Source organism: Gopherus evgoodei, chromosome 10 (assembly GCF_007399415.2).
Source record: "Gopherus evgoodei ecotype Sinaloan lineage chromosome 10, rGopEvg1_v1.p, whole genome shotgun sequence".
NCBI classification, from domain to species: Eukaryota; Metazoa; Chordata; order Testudines; family Testudinidae; genus Gopherus; species Gopherus evgoodei.
The window spans coordinates 49,581,435-49,599,834 of NC_044331.1; the positions used below are offsets into that span (position 1 = coordinate 49,581,435).

An 18,400-nucleotide genomic window follows, 5' to 3' on the forward strand; every position below is an offset into this window, starting at 1 on the left:
GTCAGAAAATCCCATTCAGGCTAATCCAGTTTGTTTCTCGAAATCATAACAAGTGGGATGAAAGTTCTTTGCAAAAATATTGTGTTGCAAAACAAAAGCATCTCCTATTCCTCACAGTGTGTTAAATTGTCTCCTCGCACACAAAGAGGAGACACTTAGATCTCAAACATTAGATAAGATGCTTCAGTCTGAGCTAAGTCATTGCTGCTCTTAACAATTTCAAAATAAAAAATACAAATAAAATAGACAGTTTCAGCTATTCTATTATGTGTTAATCTGCTCTGAGTAAACGTGATAGGACACCACATATTATGCCCTACTCCTAGTGACACTCTCCAATGGATCCCCATCCTCCACCCACCGTGAGGTAGGTAGGAGCGGATCACTATTATCTCTACTTGAAAGAGGGAGAAGCTAAGGCTGAGAAAGGAGAATTGACTTGTCTTAGGTCACACAGCCAGTCAGAGGCAGAGTTGGGAATAGGACCCAAGAGCCCTGATTTTCAAACTAACCATCGGATCTTGAATTTCAGACATTGAATGACCTGAATAAAGTGCTCTCAAACGAGCTCCAGACCAACAACAGTGACAATAATTATTCAGCAAGTATTGGAGGAGAACTGCAATGTTAGAGAGAATCATCAACTGTTCAGAGACAATTAATGCAGAGAAGCAGCAAAATTCATCAGACATAGAACTGGTTCTGACTTATTTACTTGATCTTAAAAGAGACCAACAAGGACCTGAATCTCCTCCCTGTCAATAACCCCCTGCTCAGCCAATCAGGGTAGAGACTGAGGCTGAAGGTTCTCACCAGAGAGCCCAAAGGATGGCCCAGGTCAGTGGTGGGGATCACTGCCCGAGCACTAGTTCAGCCCCACATTTTTGGGTGGACTTCCCACAGTGAAAGCTGCAGAGCACTCCCCCACCACACACACACACACAGACACACACCCCTCCTGGTGTTGGGAAGGGAACAGGAGAAAGGACAAAAGGAGCAAGAGAAGAAGAGGAGGGAGGGATGGAGGAAAAGGTGGAAACAAAAAAGACAAGCCCTAATGTCCCCAGTGATTCTAAGGGACAAAATCCCAGGTGTGGAATAAAATTCTGCCTCCTGAAGCTCGTGTTTTCCATGCCTAGAATTCAACTGTCACCAGATGGATCAGACTGAAAAGGTTTCAAACCTCCAGGAGGCTCTTACCTTCTAAACAGGGAAGGCTGGTCTCTAGTAAAATCACTACAAGGGAAATAGAAAACTCAAAAGAGGTTCCTCCTGGTGCTCACGTCCGTGAACCCAAATACTCTCTCAGTCCTCAAAGAGAGACCTGGAGAAGGAGACTTGCAGACACAAAGCCACAGGGGTCTCTGAGGTTTCCCGGCCCCTCGCCCCTGTCCTGCCTGGCTGATGTCAGCATCTCTCTGTGAGGTCACCACCTCCACACCACCTCTGACCAATAGTCTGAGGTCCTGCAAAAGGGCTTTGTGATATCACTGCCACACCCCTCCCTTGCTGTGCTAATGTCCTGCCCCTGGCCAGGCACTTTGGAGGTTTGAGCTACTCCCTGTGGATCACCCCACTCAAGAAGCGTTCGTTCTAGGCAGCAAGCCGGCTAGACAGGAAAACATCAGATGCTGCTCCCAATGCTACACTCAGTTTTTCAGAAATTAGTTGACTTTATGGCCAGAAGAGACCATCAGAGCATCTAATCATATAATCAAAGAATATCAGGGTTGGAAGGGACCTCAGGAGGTATCTACTTCAATCCGCTGCTCAAAGCAGGACCAATCCCCAACTAAATCATCCCAGCCAGGGCTTTGTCAAGCCTGAGCTTAAATACCTCTAAGGAAGGAGATTCCTTCACCTCCCTAGGGAACCCATTCCAGTGCTTCACCTCCTAGTGAAAAAGGTTTTTCCTAATATCCAACCTGAACCTCCCCCATTGCAACTTGAGACCATTACTCCTTGTTCTGTCATCAGGTACCACAGAGAACAGTCTAGATCCATCCTCTTTGGAAACCCCTTTCAGGTACATGAAAGCAGCTATCAAATCCCCCCTCAGTCTTCTCTTCTGCATACTAAACAAGCCCAGTTCCCTCAGCCTTTCCTCGTAAGTCATGTGCTCCAGCCCCCTAATCATTTTTGTTGCCCTCTGCTGGACTCTTTCCAATTTTTCCACATCCTTCTTGTAGTGTGGGGCCCAAAACTGGACACACTACTCCTGATGAGGCCTCACCAGTGTCGAATAGAGGGGAATGATCACATCCCTCGATCTCCTGGCAATGCCCCTACTTATACAGCCCAAAATGCTGTTAGCCTTCTTGACAACAAGGGCACACTGTTGACTCATAGCCAGCTTCTCATCTACTGTAACCCCTAGGTCCTTTTCTGCAGAACTGCTACCTAGACATTAGGTCCCTAGTCTGTAGCAGTGAATGGGATTCTTCCGTCCTAAGTGCAGGATTCTGCACTTGTCCTTGTTGAACCTCATTAGGTTTCTTTTGCCTCAGCCCTCTAATTTGTCTAGGTCCCTCTGTATCCTATCCCTACCCTCCAGCGTATCTACCACTCCTCCCAGTTTAGTGTCATCTGCAAACTTGCTGAAGATGCAGTCCACACCATCCTCCAGATCATTAATGAAGATATTGAACAAAATCAGCCCCAAGACCGACCCTTGGGGCACTGCGCTTGAAACGGGCTGCCAACTAGACATGGATCCATTGATAACTACCCATTGAGCCCAACAATCTAGCCAGCTTTCTATCCACCATATAGTCCAATCGTCCAGCCCATACTTCTTTAACTTGCTGGCAAGAATACTGTGGGAGACTGTATCAAAAGTTTTGCTAAAGTCAAGGAATAACACATCCACTGCTTTTCCCTCATCCACAGACCCAGTTATCTCCTCATAGAAGGCAATTAGGTTAGTCAGGCATGACTTGCCCTTGGTGAATCCATGCTGACTGTTCCTGATCACTTTTCTCTCCCCTAAGTGCTTCAGAAGTGATTCCTTGAGGACCTGCTCCATGATTTTTCCAGGGACTGAGGTGAGACTGACTGGCCTGTAGTTACCCGGATCCTCCTTCTTCCCTTTTTAAAGATGGGCACTACAGTAGCCTTTTTCCAGTTATCCAGGACCTCCCAGATCACCATGAGTTTTCAAAGATAATGGCCAATGGCTCTGCAATCACATCCGCCAACTCCTTTAGCACCCTCGGATGCAGGACATCCAGCCCCATGGACATGTGCTCGTCTCCAGTTTTCTAAATAGTCTCGAACCACTTCTTTCTCCACAGAGGACTGGTCACCTTCTCCCCACACTGTGCTGTCCAATGCAGCAATCAGGGAGCTGACCTTGTTTGTGAAGACAGGGGCAAAAAAAGCATTGAGTACATTAGCTTTTTCCACATCCTCTGTCCACTAAGTTACCTCCCTCATTCAGTAAGGGGCCCACACTTTCTTTGACTTTCTTCATGTTACTAACATACCTGAAGAAACCCTTCTTGTTCCTCTTAACATCTCTTGCTAGCTGCAACTCCAAGTGTGATTTGTCCTTCCTGATTTCACTCCTGGATGCCTGAGCAATATTTTTATACTCCTCCCTGGCCATTTGTCCAATCTTCCACTTCTTGTAAGTTTCTTTTTTGTGTTTAAGATCAGCAAGGATTTCACTGTTAAGCCAAGCTGGTCGCCTGCCATATTTACTATTCTTTCTACACATCAGGATGGTTTTTTCCTGCAACCTCAATAAGGATTCTCTAATCCTTTAGAGGATTGGAACTTATTTCAGTGAAGGCACATGTTTGCTAGATTTTCATGCATTTGCACAGGAAAACATTGAGTGTTTCCATTCATTTCAGGGATCCCTATTCAGTGGAACTCCTCAACATAATGGAAATGCCATTATTTTGGTTGAAGGAAGAGGTTTATAAGGGGGTACTTGGATTAGAGCCAAGGACCACTTGATCTGTAGTCAAACACTCTACCACTGAGCTATACCCCCATGACTGCTGTGGAGGTAAGTCAGTGATCTTAAAGATTTTGAAGGACAGGCTCTGCCTCAGAGATCTCCTGTTCTCTTCCCAGATCACAGTGCTTTTAAAAATGGGGTTTGATTAAACTTATAGATACATGGAGACACCACAGCTTGCACACCCACCCACATAGCTTCCCCCAGTGATGTAGCTACCACCTCTCGGGGAGATGGGTTAACTACACGGATGGGACAGCTCTCTCTCCTCTGCTTAGAGCATCTTCATTCTTTATGAATAGGTAGGAAATAACCTCCTGAATGGACAGTAACCAATTGATCACATATTGCTGGGTCTGCATTCAATATGGGTAACTGGTCATATTGGGCTGGATTAGTAGGAGCATTGCCAGCAGATCGAGGGAAGTGATTATTCCCCTCTATTCGGCACTGGTGAGGCCATATCTGGAGCATTACGTCCAGTTTTGCCCCTCCACTACAGAAACAAATTGGAAAGAGTCTAGGGGAGGGCAACAAAAATTATTAGGGGGCAGGGGACTTATGAGGAGAGACTATAGGCAGGGCCATCCAGAGGGGGGACAAGTGGGGCAATTTGCCCCAGGCCCTGCAAGGCCCCCATGAGAATATAGTATTCTAGAATATTGCAACTTTTTTTTATGGAAGGGGCCCCCAAAATTGTTTTGCCCCAGGCCCCCTGAATCCTCTGGGTGGCCCTGCCCACTCCACCTCCTTGACTCATTCTCCTCCCTCTGAGGCCCCACCTGTGCTCTGCCCTCACTCCCATTTGGCCATTTCCCACCCCTGCTCTTCCTCTTTACCTGAGGCCTGCTGGTCCACCTTTTGCTCACTCCTTTCCTCCTCAAAGGCCTCCTTGTGCCTCTCCACCCCCTACCCCAAGGTCTGCCTGCTGCCCCCACCTCTCTACCCTTCCCCTGAGACTCACCCTGCCCAAACCTCTCTGCCCCTCCCGTGAGACTCGCCCTGTCCACTTCTTTCCTCAGTCATCTCTTGTTATTCCTTGAAACATCAAGGATGGAATAAAAAGCCGAGTTTATTCCAGGGTGAGGAAATAAAGGAACCTGGAACCTGGAACACCTGACCAGAGGACCAATCAGAAGACAAGATACCTTCAAATCTCGGTGGAGGGAAGTTTTTGTTTTGTGTTGTTTGTTTGTCCGTTGTTCTCTCTGGGTTCTGAGAGTGACCAAATGTACCTACAGGCTCTCTAAATTTCTGTTCAAGAAGTAAGTACAAGTAGAAAGGCGGTTTAGTCTTTTTGATTGTTTTCTTTATTTGCAAATGTGTATTTTGCTGGAAGGATTTTAATTTGTATTTGTGCTGGGGGAGAAGGCTTCTCTCTAGCGTCTATAAGCTGAAAGACCCTGTAACATTTACCATCTTGATTACAGAGACAACTTTAACTTTTTTCTTTCTTTTATTAAAAGCTTTTCTTTTTTTTTTAGACCTGATTGATTTTTTCCCCTTGTTGAGGCTCAAGGGAATTGACTCTGTACTCACCAGGGAATTGGTGGGAGAAAGGGAGAGAGAAGGGCGGGGAAGGTGGAATTCCTCTGTTTTAGATTCACGGAGCTTAAATCTGTATTACCTCTTGGGGAGGGGAAAAGAGGAGGGGTGAAGGTGCATTCCTCTCTGTTTTAAGATTCAAGGAGTTTCATTCACAGTGATCTTCCAGGGTAACCCAGGAAGGGAAAGCCTACGAGAGGCAATGGTGGGGGAAAGGATTTACTTTCCTTGTGTAAGATCCAGGGGGTCTGGTTCTTGGGGTCCTCTGGGAAGGTTTTGGGGGGACCAGAGTGTACTAGGCACTGCAAGTCCTGGTTGGTGGCAACACTACAAGATCTAAGCTGGTAATTAAGCTTAGGGGGATTCATGCTAGTACCCTATCTTTTGGACGCTAAGGTTCAGAGTGGGGGTTATACCATGACAAAGGGGACATATGATAGAGGTCTATAAAATCATGGCTGGTGTGGAGAAAGTAAATAAGGAAGTGTTACTTATTCCTTCTCATAACACAAGAACTAGGGGTCACCAAATTAAATTAATAGGCAGCACATTTAAAACAAACAAAAGGAAGTATTTTTTCACACAATGCACAGTCAAGAGTGCGGAACTCCTTGCCAGAGGATATTGTGAAGGTCAAGATTATAACAGGGTTCAAAAAAAGAGCTAAATCGATTCATGGAGGACATGCTCTGAGCCAGGATGGGCAGGGAAGGTGTCCCTAGTCTCTGTTTGTTTGGAGCGAGTGACAGGGGATAGATCACTTGATGATTACCTGTTCTGTTCATTCCCTCTGGGGCACCTGGCTTTGGCCACTATGGGAAGACAGGACACTGGGCGAGATGGACCCAGTCTGACCCAGTCTGGCTGCTCTTACGTCCTTATGCTCCTTTCATACAGATGCCTGGGATTCTGCCTCAGAATGTGTCCCTGAGGTCTCAGCCAAAATGCCCAGACAGGCAAACACTCTGGGCTCCTGAAGCCTCTGCCCCCCACCTAGTGCCTATGGCTCATCCCTGACCCTTGCTGCTGCTCCTTGCTGTAGAAGGTGAAAGGAGCGGAGGTAACGCAGAAGCCTTCTGGGGATGCAGATCTGAGGCTTTGGGAGAGACACATTGTCTGAGATATCAGGGCGCTGTAAATCATGCAGCCACCCCCTCAATAAGGGGCCTGTTCCAGCCCTGAGTCTGGGTTACCGCGATCCCACCCACACAGCAGGGTGCCCACTGCTGCGTATTTGGTTGTCATGGTTTTTGTTCCCATGGCAACTAGGTTAGATTATTAGGGGTTAGCCCAGCCAGCTTCGGCTGGTTGGGTGAGCTCTGTGTCTGTAAATAAATGGTAGTTTTGTTAGCTGTCTGCTGTCTGGCCTCAAGTGATTTCTTCCTAAACCGGCTGCCCTCAAGGATATAACAAGTGGCGACGAGGATAGGATTCTGGTGCTGCTCCAGCAACACAAGGAAGTAGAAGTCAAGGTACAGAAAGTGAAACTAAAAATCATGGCTACTCTGACCAGGCCACTGGAACCTTCTGATGAGAATATAGAGCAGTGGCCTGCGTATACTGAGTGTTTTGAGCTTTTGGTTATTGCAAATGACATTACAGAAGAGAAGAAGGTGCCCATATTCTTAAGTGTTGTAGGAGCTAAAACCTACTCCCTGCTACGCAGCTTACTATACCCTGTTAAGCCTGAGACTAAATCTTGCAGTGACATGGTGGAAATCCTGGGGTCCCATTTTTCCCCAAAACCACTGGTAGTTGCTGAAAGATATCGGTTCCACAAAAGAGACCAAAAAGAAGATGAAACAGTTGTACAATTTGTAGCAATTTTAAAAAAGCTAGCAGAACACTGTGAATTTAAAGGGATGTTAAATGATGCCCTGTGTGACAGGTTAGTGTGTGGACTCTACAGAGAAGCTATACAGAAGCGCCTACTGACAGAGGCTCAGCTTACATTACAGAAGGCTGTTGATATTGCTGTATCCATGGAACTGGCTACAAGGGAGGCGCAATACATTGGTGTATCCCCTAGGCTGCGAAAAGTGTCACAAGAACCTACCCACAAAACTGTGCAGAGTCAGGAATGTTACTGCTGTGGTAAGCCGGGTCACCAGGCATCAGAATGCTGGTGTAAGGACCTGGTGTGTCGACACTGTGGCAAAAAGGGACACATTGAGTGTGCCTGTAAACAAAAGAAAAAGAGGCCTGCGGTCTGGCCGACAAAAAGAGGAACCCTGCATACCCTAGAGCAGACCCAGGATGATCAAGGTGACACCTCATCGCAAGCGGAAGTGCCACTGCATGTTTTGTCTTTGGCAGTGGGCTCACATGAATACAGGGTAACCCCATAATTGGATGGCAAACCTATACGCATGGAACTGGACACCGGTGCAGCCGTCTCGCTGGTCTCCGAAACTGTCTATAAAGAAAAGCTACAGCATCTTCCGCTTAAGGCAACAAAAACTGTTCTGAAGACGTATACGGGAGAAGCTGTGCCCATGTCAGGCACTATTGATGTTAAGGTGGAGCTCAATGGACAGGCTGCTAAATTGCCACTGTTTGTGGTGAGAGGTAACTACCCAGCCTTAATGGGTAGGTCTTGGCTTGGGCAGATTCAGCTGACCTGGGCAGAAGTGCACCGGATGACTAAAGAAGAAACCAGTCTAACCCCTATACTAAGGAAACATGCTGCTGTTTTTGGAGATGATTTGGGACGTATGAAGGGAATCACTGTGACATTGAACATTAAACCTGATAGTCCACCAAAATATCTGAAAGCCTGTACTGTGCCATATGCCATCAGGCCAAAAGTCGAAACAGACCTGGAGCGCCTGGTCACCAATGGAGTCCTAACACCAGTTACCCATAGCTCATGGGCCACTCCTATCGTTCCAATAGTGAAGAAAGATGGCTCTCTCCGGATTTGCGGTGATTTTAAAGTCACTGTCAACCCAGTGTTGTGTGCAGAGCAATACCCGCTTCCCGGTATAGATGACCTCTTTGCAGGCCTGGCTGGGGGACAAAAGTTCAGTAAGATTGATCTGAGTCAAGCATATTTACAGAGGCAAGTTGATTACAAGTCCTAAGATCTGTTGACTATTGTGACTCATAAGGGGCTTTATCGATACTGTCGCCTGCCCTTCGGAATAATGTCTGCTCCCGCCCTGTTCCAGAGGGCTATGGACCAGATCTTGTGTGGCTTGTCAGGAGTTCAGTGCTATCTGGATGATATCCTGGTCACTGGAAGGAATGAAGAGGATCACTTAAAGAATTTAGAGGCTACCCTACAAAGACTGGAAGAGTATGGCCTATGAGTTCGCAAAGACAAGTGTGAATTCTTCAAGCCCTCTGTTGAATATTTGGGACACATCATTGATTCTGCAGGTCTTCATAAGGCCCCTGCAAAAGTTAAAGCTATGGTAGAGGCTCCCCCACCTTGAAATGTAAGCCAGCTGCACTCGTTTCTAGGACTACTGAACTATTATGGAAAGTTCATCTCACAGTTAGCCACACTGCTAAAACCACTTCATGAGCTCCTGGGGCAGAACAAGGCCTGGAAGTGGACTGAAGCCTGTGATGTTGCATTTAACAAAGCTAAGGATGCACTGCTAAATTCTGAAGTTCTAACGCACTTTGATCCATCCTTACCCCTACAATTGGCCTGCGATGCCTCCCCTTATGGAGTGGGAGCAGTCGTGTCACACATTATGCCTTCTGGAGAAGAGAGACCTATTGCTTTTGCTTCATGCACTCTAAGCAAAGCAAAAACTAACTACTCCCAAATCGAACGTGAGGCATTAGGAATTGTTTCTAGAATTCAGAAGTTTCATCAGTACCTATTTGGGCGAAAGTTTACTCTTCTCACATTGAACTCTGACGTCAATTTTTGGACCCTACACAGGCATTCCTCCATTAGCTGCTAGTTGTATGCAACGTTGGGCATTGTTACTTTCAGCACACACTTATAAAATTAAATATCGGAAATCCACTCTGCACGGCAATGCAGATGGCCTCTCAAGATTGCCTTTGCCGATCAAACATCAAGATAGTGCCCAAAAGGAAATCTCTACTATGATCAGGTAGAGAATACACCCATCACTGCTACTCAGATAAAGAAGGCAATTCACGTTGGCCCAGTATTGTCCCAAGTTATGGACCTGGTGATGCATGGAAAATCTCGACAAACCTTTCCGGTCTCACCCGACCTTGTTACCTACATGTCCAGGAGGATGGCGTTATCGGTCCAATCCGGTTGTTTGTTGTGGGGGAGACGTGTCATTATTCCACCACCACTGAGATCACAGATGTTAGAACAGCTACATTCCAGTCACTGTGGAATAGTGCACATGAAGGAAATTGCACAAAGCTATTTTTGGTGGCCTGGATTGGACAGTGCTATTGAAGAGAAAGCAAAAGCTTGTATGTCATGTCAGGGTATGAGGAATGCACCCCAGTGGGCACCCCTACACCCATGAGACTGGCCTGAAAACCCGTGGCAACGTATTCACATTGACTTCGCTGGCCCCCTTGAAGGAAGCATGTTCTTGGTGGCAGTAGATGCCCATTCTAAATGGCCAGAAGCCTCTATAATGCAGTCCACTACTGCAGAGAGTACTGGCCAAAAACTATGGGGACTCTTTAGTCGTTTTGGTCTCCCAGAACAACTTGTGAGCGACAATGGACTGCAGTTCGTCTCTCAGGAGTTTCAAAATTTTATGAAGGCAAATGGGATACACCACATCACGTCAGCACCATATCATCCATCTACCAATGGATTAGCTGAAAGATTTGTTCAGACAATGAAACACGCTTTGAAATCAGCAAGGGGACAACACTCCATTCAAAAGCGTCTGGATACCTTCTTACTTTCCTACAGAAACACACCTCATGCTACCACCCAGGCACCCTCGGCCTTTCTAATGATGGGACGACAGCTGCGCACTTGCTTTGATCTGCTGAAACCTTCTGAACCCTGACAAATTGTGCAACATCAGCAGCAACATCAAGTCATCAGACATACACCCAGAGCAAAAGACCGAACCTTTAGCCCGGGACAGCCAGTTTTGGCTTGGAATTATACTTGAGCTAAATGGGTCCCTGCCAGGATCATCACTCAAATAGGACCTGTTTCCTACACAGTCCAGACTGCAGAGAATATTACCTGGTGGCGACATGTAGATCAGCTGTTGCCAGATCATGCCAGTCCTCAGACACATCTGCAGTTGAGTGGTCTGACTTCACCTCTTCTGGTCAGACACTGACTCACGAATCACCTATTCCTGACTGTTCTCCTCCCTTACTGCCAGTGGCTGAGATACCCCTTTGCCCAGCATGAGCTGATACCACCTCCTCACCTGTTCGTGCTGCAGACCCTAAGCCCATGGTACTTTTGGGTGCAACAACACCAGAAGTTCACCGTAATCCACCTAGAGACAGAAGGCCTCCTCATCGGCTGGATCTTTAGCTGTGGGGGGTGGGGGGTGGGGGGTGAGCCAGAGGGAGTCAGAAGAAGTTGGGCAGCAGAGGCTCAAGAAAATTGAGGGGAACCCCCTGGGTGTCCCAGTGTTGGCCAGGGATTGTACAGCACCTAGCGCAATGTGGGGTCCTGATCTCAGTCATGGTCTGTGCAGCACCTGGGAGCCCTGATGTCTATTTCCTGATCACAGGCACTGGGAATGGACAGAGGGAAAACCTCAGCACCTGAAGGCTTAATGCAGCCCTCTGTGCAGTCCCTGCTGGGTGGCGCTGCTGCTCTCATGAGGGGTTGGCTTAGTAGACAAACAACACAATCCCAATCCCATGTGGTCTAGTGATCTGGATTCCCGGTTTTCACCCAGGTGGTCTGGGATTCAATTCCCAGTGTGGGAATCGTGCAGAGCTTTTGCTCAGAGGGGAGGAAGGGCAAGGGGGAGGGATCCTAGAAGCAGGGCATTTGGACAGTGTGGGGAGGGGATCCCAGAAGTGCGGGTGGGGGGCAGAGGTCCAAGGGGAGATCAGGGATGGATCCCAACATTGCGGAAAGTGGGCAGCATGGAGACCCCAGGCCTGGCATGGGGACGGGGAAGAGTGACTCCGTCCTTCTAAACTCAGCACCGGCAGACTAGGCAGGCTTGGAAGAATTACTTATTTGTTAGTAAATGTCAATTTCTGTGTAAACACACAATCCAATGGCAAAATATTTCCATTGATAATCATCAAACTTGACAGATGGGCAAAGTAAGAAACATGTTGCTTGAGAATTTATTCTGTTCTAATCCTATGGGGTCCCTTCTGCCTTAGATGCCACCATGTGGGTGTTTCATTTCCCTCCCCATTTTCACACAGAGACACAATTTCCTTTGCATGGATCCATGAACAGTAAAATCTTCCTGTGTCACTTGTCTGAGCCAGAGCATTCATTTCCAGTGAAACCTTCTCTCCTGCAATGGCAATGGTCAAACAGAGGGGACGTGGCCACCTTCACCCCTGGCAGTGACATATTCCCTCTCCTCTTCCTTCAGGCTGCTGCTATTATCCCATGAATCATCAAGGATGGAACAAAAAGCTGAGTTTACTCCAGGGTGAGGAAAGAAAGGAGCCACCAACTCCTTGAAAAATCTCAGTGCCCAGAGAAAACCTGCCGCTGTTATTGGAATCCCTGATGTGTTGGTAGCTTGTTTATTTACACTGAGGATTGAGTCCTACTTTGTGCACCGTGTTTGAGAATGAAAATCCTAACCCACCCTTTGAAATAACGACTGCAGCAGGACATGTTTATGTCCCTCTCCCAAAGCAGACAGACAGATGGAGAAATGCCATGAGTCCAGGGTAATACTTCACTGCGGTTTTACCATTTCCACTAGCTAAACTCCCTCCCAACCTTCTGGGCTCCTAGAGCAGGGTTCAGAGCCTGAGCCGAGATACGTACAATGCAACTTCACAGACCAAGCCGCATGACCCTGATTAATCTGACATGGGCCAGCCGTGGTGTTTCATTGCACTGTAGATGTATCCTAATGTTATGTCTACACTGTGATTAAAACACACAGGGCACCTGTCTCAAAGCCCGGCCAGCTGACTTGGGGTTATGGGGCTTGGGCTGCAAGACTATAACATTACAGTGCAGACAGATGGGCTTGAGCCCAACCTCAGAGACACCAGGAAGGTGAGGGTTTCTGAACCCAGGCTTCAGCGTGAACACAAATATCTGCACCACAGTTTTTAGCCCCTCAGCTTTAGCTCCATGAGCCCAAGTCAGATGACCCAGGCCAGCCATGCTGCCATCTTTGTCCCAGGAGAGATGGACTCTACGGGTACATCTCCATTGCAATGTCAGTCCAGGTGTGGCACGCTGTGCTCAAAGCAGCACCTGGAAGCCCCATATTCACCACTCTCGTATAATGATGATACGGTTTCTACAAAGTCTGCCTGGTGAGGTATCATTTCAGAAGTCTTGATCTGTTGAACACTAATATTGTGTTGGACTGTGTGTGTAGCATTGGTTGGGAAGTTATGAAGTTTGCTCTGTGTGTGTTACTGAGATATGTTATGAGGTTGGGAAATGCCCACCACCAGCCTTTCAGGTCTGACAGTGGAGGAACCAGACTCGCTGCTGGCCCATTAAAGGGATCCACACTCCCAAGGACTATCCCAGGAACCGTGTACAATGCAGACTTCTACGAGATAACACAGCAACACTGGGCACTGCTTGACTCACATCCTAGCAAAGGAGCTTTCTAGAAAGTTGGAAGGAACTATGAAAGACGGGTAGAGACATCATGATTTGGCCTCTCTCACCACAACTCAACAGCTGGAAACACACCTGGATGACAAAACTGATTCAGAAATCAGAAGAGAATAATAATACATTCAAACCAAAGTCCCCAAAGAGATTAGTATTGGTTTTTCAGGAGAAAATTTTCAGTTTGGGAGGATTTTCTTTTCCCAGTCAGACTTTGTCAAGGGAAGCAGAGAGAAAATGTTTGAGTTGCCTCCTTCAGAACAGCTTGGCCTAGACACTAGCTCTGATTCACTGTTGAGACTTGCTCAGGATGGGGGTATTTTAAGAATTTGGGCAGGTCCCAGCGTTTTTGGGGGAGATTATGAGGATGTTACCTTTTGAGAGAAAAGCTAAGAAATACAGGACTAGAGAAAAACATTTTAAAAATGTGGGATTTAGACATTTTAGTTAAAGCAATAGGGGCTCTGAATTTCTCAGAAGGTTTTTGTTTGTAGGAAGCAACATTGCTGAGCTGTTATTGTACCAAAGGGGGAGATGGTTGTCTATAAAGGAGGGGTGAAGACCAAATGCCTCCAATGAGGATGGGATTCAAACCTATGCATGCAGAGCACAATGGATTAGCAGTCCATCACCTTAACCACTCGGTCACCTCACCTGAGTTGTCAGGAAATGGACAGGAAGAGAAATTTAAGGCCGGCAGAGATAGGGATATCATGGAGTTTTTAAATACTAAGCATAAGCAGGGGCTGAATGAGCTCCCCACTCACATCTAGTGGGAACTGGGGGAAAGACTACAGGAACAGACCGCGTTTGCATAGAGACACCTACTCTGCCTAGGTATGCAGCATGATGGGGCCGCTTGCCCAAAATGACCAGTTTGGGATGGTGGTGGGTTACCAATCACTTTAGGATTGAGTGGAATGAAATGTTATTCTCCTTCCTGTATGAGTGAAGGGCAGCAGAACATACCTATTGCATCCTGATGGAGGGGTAGGCACCTCAGGGCCTGAGCCAGCCCCTATGGAGGGCAGGGAGGGAGCACTACTCAGCAGCATTCTGTCCCAGCTCCTCCCCAACCCCACCCTCAGCCTGAGACTCTGGCTCCCAGCCCGGAGTCGACCCCTTTACTACTGTCCACACCCCTCTCCCCAGCAAGCAACAGCCCCACTCCCAGCCCCAGTTCTCGACCGTGGTTTTTGAGGGGCCACAGCCATGGATAAGAGGGCACAGTGTGAAATGTTTGGGGACCACTGGTTTAGGGTGACATCCTCAATCACTTCTCTGCCATCACGGGCAGCCCAGAGCCCTTAAATGTCAGCCGCTGTCGGGATTCAAAAGGGCTCAGAGATCCCTGCGGCTGCAGGCAGCCCAGAGCCCTTTCAATCCCGGCCGCAGCTCCAGCGGATGGAGTGGGGCTGGGATTTCAAGGGCTCAGGCTCCTCTCAGCAGCAGCTCTGGGCCCTTTAAATCACTGCCCCAGCCCCACAAAGCTCCGGGTTCCCCCAGCCACCGAGCCCCGGGCCCTTTAATTTGACTCTGAGGGCTCCCAGCCACCTCTTCAGCTGGGAGCCCCTGGTTGATTTAAAATTAAGTATCACCTCCCCACCTTCAACCTTCCTTTTTGACCCACAGCTGTTTTGGTGGGGTGGTGCTGAGAAAGGAGGGCTTGTTTCTGCAGGGCTGGGCGGGGTGTTTCCACCGGGCCGGGAAGTCCTGAGGGGGGGTGGTTCCACAGAGCCGGGGGTTTCCTGCCCTTAGCTGTTTTCTTTAGAGTAATGTGGCCCTCGCCGCTTTACGAGTTGTGCAGGCAGGCTGACGGCATTCGCTGGGCCTCTCGCTTGTGTGGATTCTCTGATGCCTAATAAGGTGTGAGATGCGATTGAAGGTTTTCCCACACAAGGCATTTGTAGGGCCTGTCCTGCTTGCGGATTCTCTGATGCCTAATAAGGTTTGAGCTGTGACTGAAGGTTTTCCCGCACTCACAGCATTCATAGGGCCTCTCCCCTGTGTGGATTCTCTGATGTTGAGAAAGGCGTGATCTGTAAGTGAAGTTTTTCCCACACTCAGCGCATGTATTTTTTTGCTTTTCCCTGCAGATTTCCTGCTGTATTCTGGTTTCCTTAAGGCCCTTCTGAGTTCCCTGACAGGAAATAAATTTATCCATTTTCTCCCCTGGCTGGTTTCCCTGCTCTTTTTCTGGTCTGTGCTGAACCTCACAGGATCTTCCCTGCTCATGACTGCTGGACACATTCCTTTTCATTCTTTGCGATAATGCTCTGTGTTTATCCACTTGCTCAACATTTCCCTGCTGAGAATTCTGCTCCTCTTTCTCACACGTCATTGCATCACCTGCTGTGATAGAGACAGAAACCTCAAACAGGGATGGAAAGGGGAAGGCCAAACCAAAACAAGTGCTGGAGAGAGGTCAAATAAAAATCAGGAACTCAGCTCCCCCCAACAGGAGAGAGGAGGGGATCAATTCAGCCTTCACATCCCATCCAACTTCACAGGGGGAAGGGAGAAAGCTACTGCCCGGTGTCTGCTAGGATCTATAGGAAGCCTTGAGCTATATTTACCCTGCAGATGCGACCCCTGCTATGGACAATAATGAACTGAGAGACTTCCCAAGACCTTTGTAGGGCATCCCAGATGTTTCCTTCAGGCACTTACAGATTCTGAGTTGGTTTAATGTTTCCTCATCTGTGCGGGGAGATCTCAGGATCTCTCTTTCCTCTGAACTCTGCAGCTCTGGGACCCATGGCTCTTCCCCTTGTTCCAGCTGGGAGATCACATCACGTTGGAAAACCAGAAACCCTGCTCAGATGAAAGAAAACAAAGGAGTTCAGTTGATTTCATAAAGCTTGATCATAAAAACATTCTATTAATTTATCTTCAGTGCTTAGTGTGACCTGGTGTGCCTGGGGCAGTCCTCACTGAAAATGCCAAGGTCAGAGCAGGCTGAAAAAGGGAGAGCAGATGCTCCCCAAACTGGTGGTTAACACTGAAGTTAAACTCACTGACCAGTCACAAACTGTGCTTCTGATCCCACACACTGGTTAACGAGACTCTGAAAAAAGAAATCACACGGCCCCCTTTATTGCATGACAGTTCCCTGACTCCTAATCAGCAACTAGGTCCCGTACAGTGAGAGGTTATTTAAAAACTCTGCTCACTGTGATACAGCATGGCCAGAGGGCAGCAGGAGAGTGATCCTAATTGGATCCAGGAAGTGGGTGGGTGGAAGGTTAGCCACATTACCCAGTCACTATAGGTTTGGATCTCATCCAAAATACCATGCTGACAGCCAATCCTTTAGCAGTTAAACTAAATGTTTAGAAGAAAGAACGAATGAAAGAATGAAGTTAAATTCCATCCTTCCAGACTATTCTTTAGCATCTAAACTAAAGGTTTAAACGAAAGAAAGACAGAAAGAAGTTAAATGGAAAAGCAGTCAGATACATTCCAAAATGGATATATCAGGTTCTTAGCAGTATTGGTGAGTTGCTGGCTTGAAAGTCTGTCTGGAACGCATCCACAGCTTGGATGGGTCATTCAGTCCTTTGTTCCAGGGTTCAATTTGTAGAGAAGTTGCTCCAGAGGTAGGAAGGGGGATTGAAGACAAGATGGAGATGATGCAGCTGCACTTTATATTCCTTTTGCCATGTGGCTTGTACTTCCTGTGTCCCAAACACAAGCTTCACAGTACATGGCATGGAAAAGCTTTGGAGGTCTCATTACACAGGCATACCCCAGCATGTCTTGCTGACTCAATAGGTGTATCCCCTTGGTCCATGGGCTCATTGTACAGCTGATGACCCTCAATGGGCCATCAAACAGGCTAGGCAGTGTTGATGCCAATATGTCTGGGGGTGTCACCCAGAAAAACTGCACAAGTCTGGAAATACAGATATACCCTACATATCTGTAACTCACAATACAAAGGTGATAGAAACATAGAAACAAAATTATCATACTTGGCAAATCATAACATTTTCATTGCCACTTTACATGGCATACCTAGCATGATTCATTGCAATTTTATCAGATTATATTATTTTATTATTAATACCAAAGGGTCTCACAATTTCATGCAGTCTCACACTTGCTAAACTAGTGAATTCCCAGGACCAGTTCCCCAGGTCCTTGAAGATGCCAAACATTGTGCTTATGAGGGATTGAAATACCCACATATCTGCTGGGAACACACACACAGACACTGTGTCAGTCTATACCCCTGTGTTCACTCTTCTAGAAAATTATGATCAATTTTGTACCCAGTATGGCTTGTGAGGTATCATTAGAAAACACATAACCTACTGAATATTATCCTCCTGTTAAAATGTGTAGTAACACTGTATGTAAAATTGTGAGATTTTACAGTATGATATTACTGAAAAAGTTTCAGTTCTGGGGAACACCCACAGACCAGTTCCTCAGAGACAGCAAGGCAAACAGCTGGTCCAATAGCCATTCTCCTGCAGGGGGAAGGTGTGAAGACATTAAGGGCTGGTCTACACTACGGGGGGAAATCGATCTTAGATACGCAACTTCAGCTACGTGAATAACGTAGCTGAAGTAGAATATCTAAGATCGGATTACTCACCCATCCTCACCGCGCGGGATCGATGTCCGCGGCTCCCCCTGTCGAATCCGCAACTCGGTTGGGGTTGGTGGAGTTCCGGAATCGATATAAGCGCGCTCGGGGATCGATATATGGCGTCTAGATGAGACGCGATATATCTATCCCCGAGCAATCGATTTTAACCCGCCGATACGGTGGGTAGTCTAGACGTAGCCTTACATTCCATCACAGGGACCTATTAAGGCTGTTGTGGAAAACAACCACAGGACTGATTTTGAATCAGCTCAGCCTGAGGCTCTTTTCTTGGTTACAAGCACGCAGGGGGCGACAGCTATTGGAATACTGTCCCCGAGCTAAAAATCACACAAGCCTTTTACAACTTAAAACCACAAACAATGACACATACGTTGCACATTAATTTCCTTATTTGGAATATATTGCAAAATATGATGCAGGTCAAAAGCAAGCTGAACAATCAGTTTTCCATATTTGGCCTTTCCTGTTATTTTTATTACACCTGGTGATATGGGAGCAAGACTCTCCATGTCTCAAGAAATGTCACTACCAACCTAGGCCATTTTCACATGCT

At 47.2% G+C, this 18,400-nt stretch overlaps 1 long non-coding RNA gene and 2 other non-coding genes across 3 annotated transcripts; all 3 read right to left on the reverse strand.

The window, feature by feature from the left end:
- Positions 1 to 3,928: 3,928 nt before the first annotated feature.
- On the reverse strand, positions 3,929 to 4,000 carry TRNAC-ACA. Its single transcript has one exon. It is a non-coding gene; the product is annotated as a tRNA-Cys (tRNA).
- A 9,802-nt stretch (positions 4,001 to 13,802) lies between these two features.
- TRNAS-GCU lies at positions 13,803 to 13,884 on the reverse strand. The gene has a single exon. It is a non-coding gene; the product is annotated as a tRNA-Ser (tRNA).
- Positions 13,885 to 15,304: 1,420 nt separating this feature from the next.
- Positions 15,305 to 15,934, reverse strand: LOC115658408. Its single transcript, XR_004002271.1, has 2 exons — positions 15,900 to 15,934; positions 15,305 to 15,581 (listed from the first exon to the last, which is right to left on the reverse strand). It is a non-coding gene; the product is annotated as an uncharacterized LOC115658408 (long non-coding RNA).
- Between the last annotated feature and the right edge of the window lie 2,466 nt (positions 15,935 to 18,400).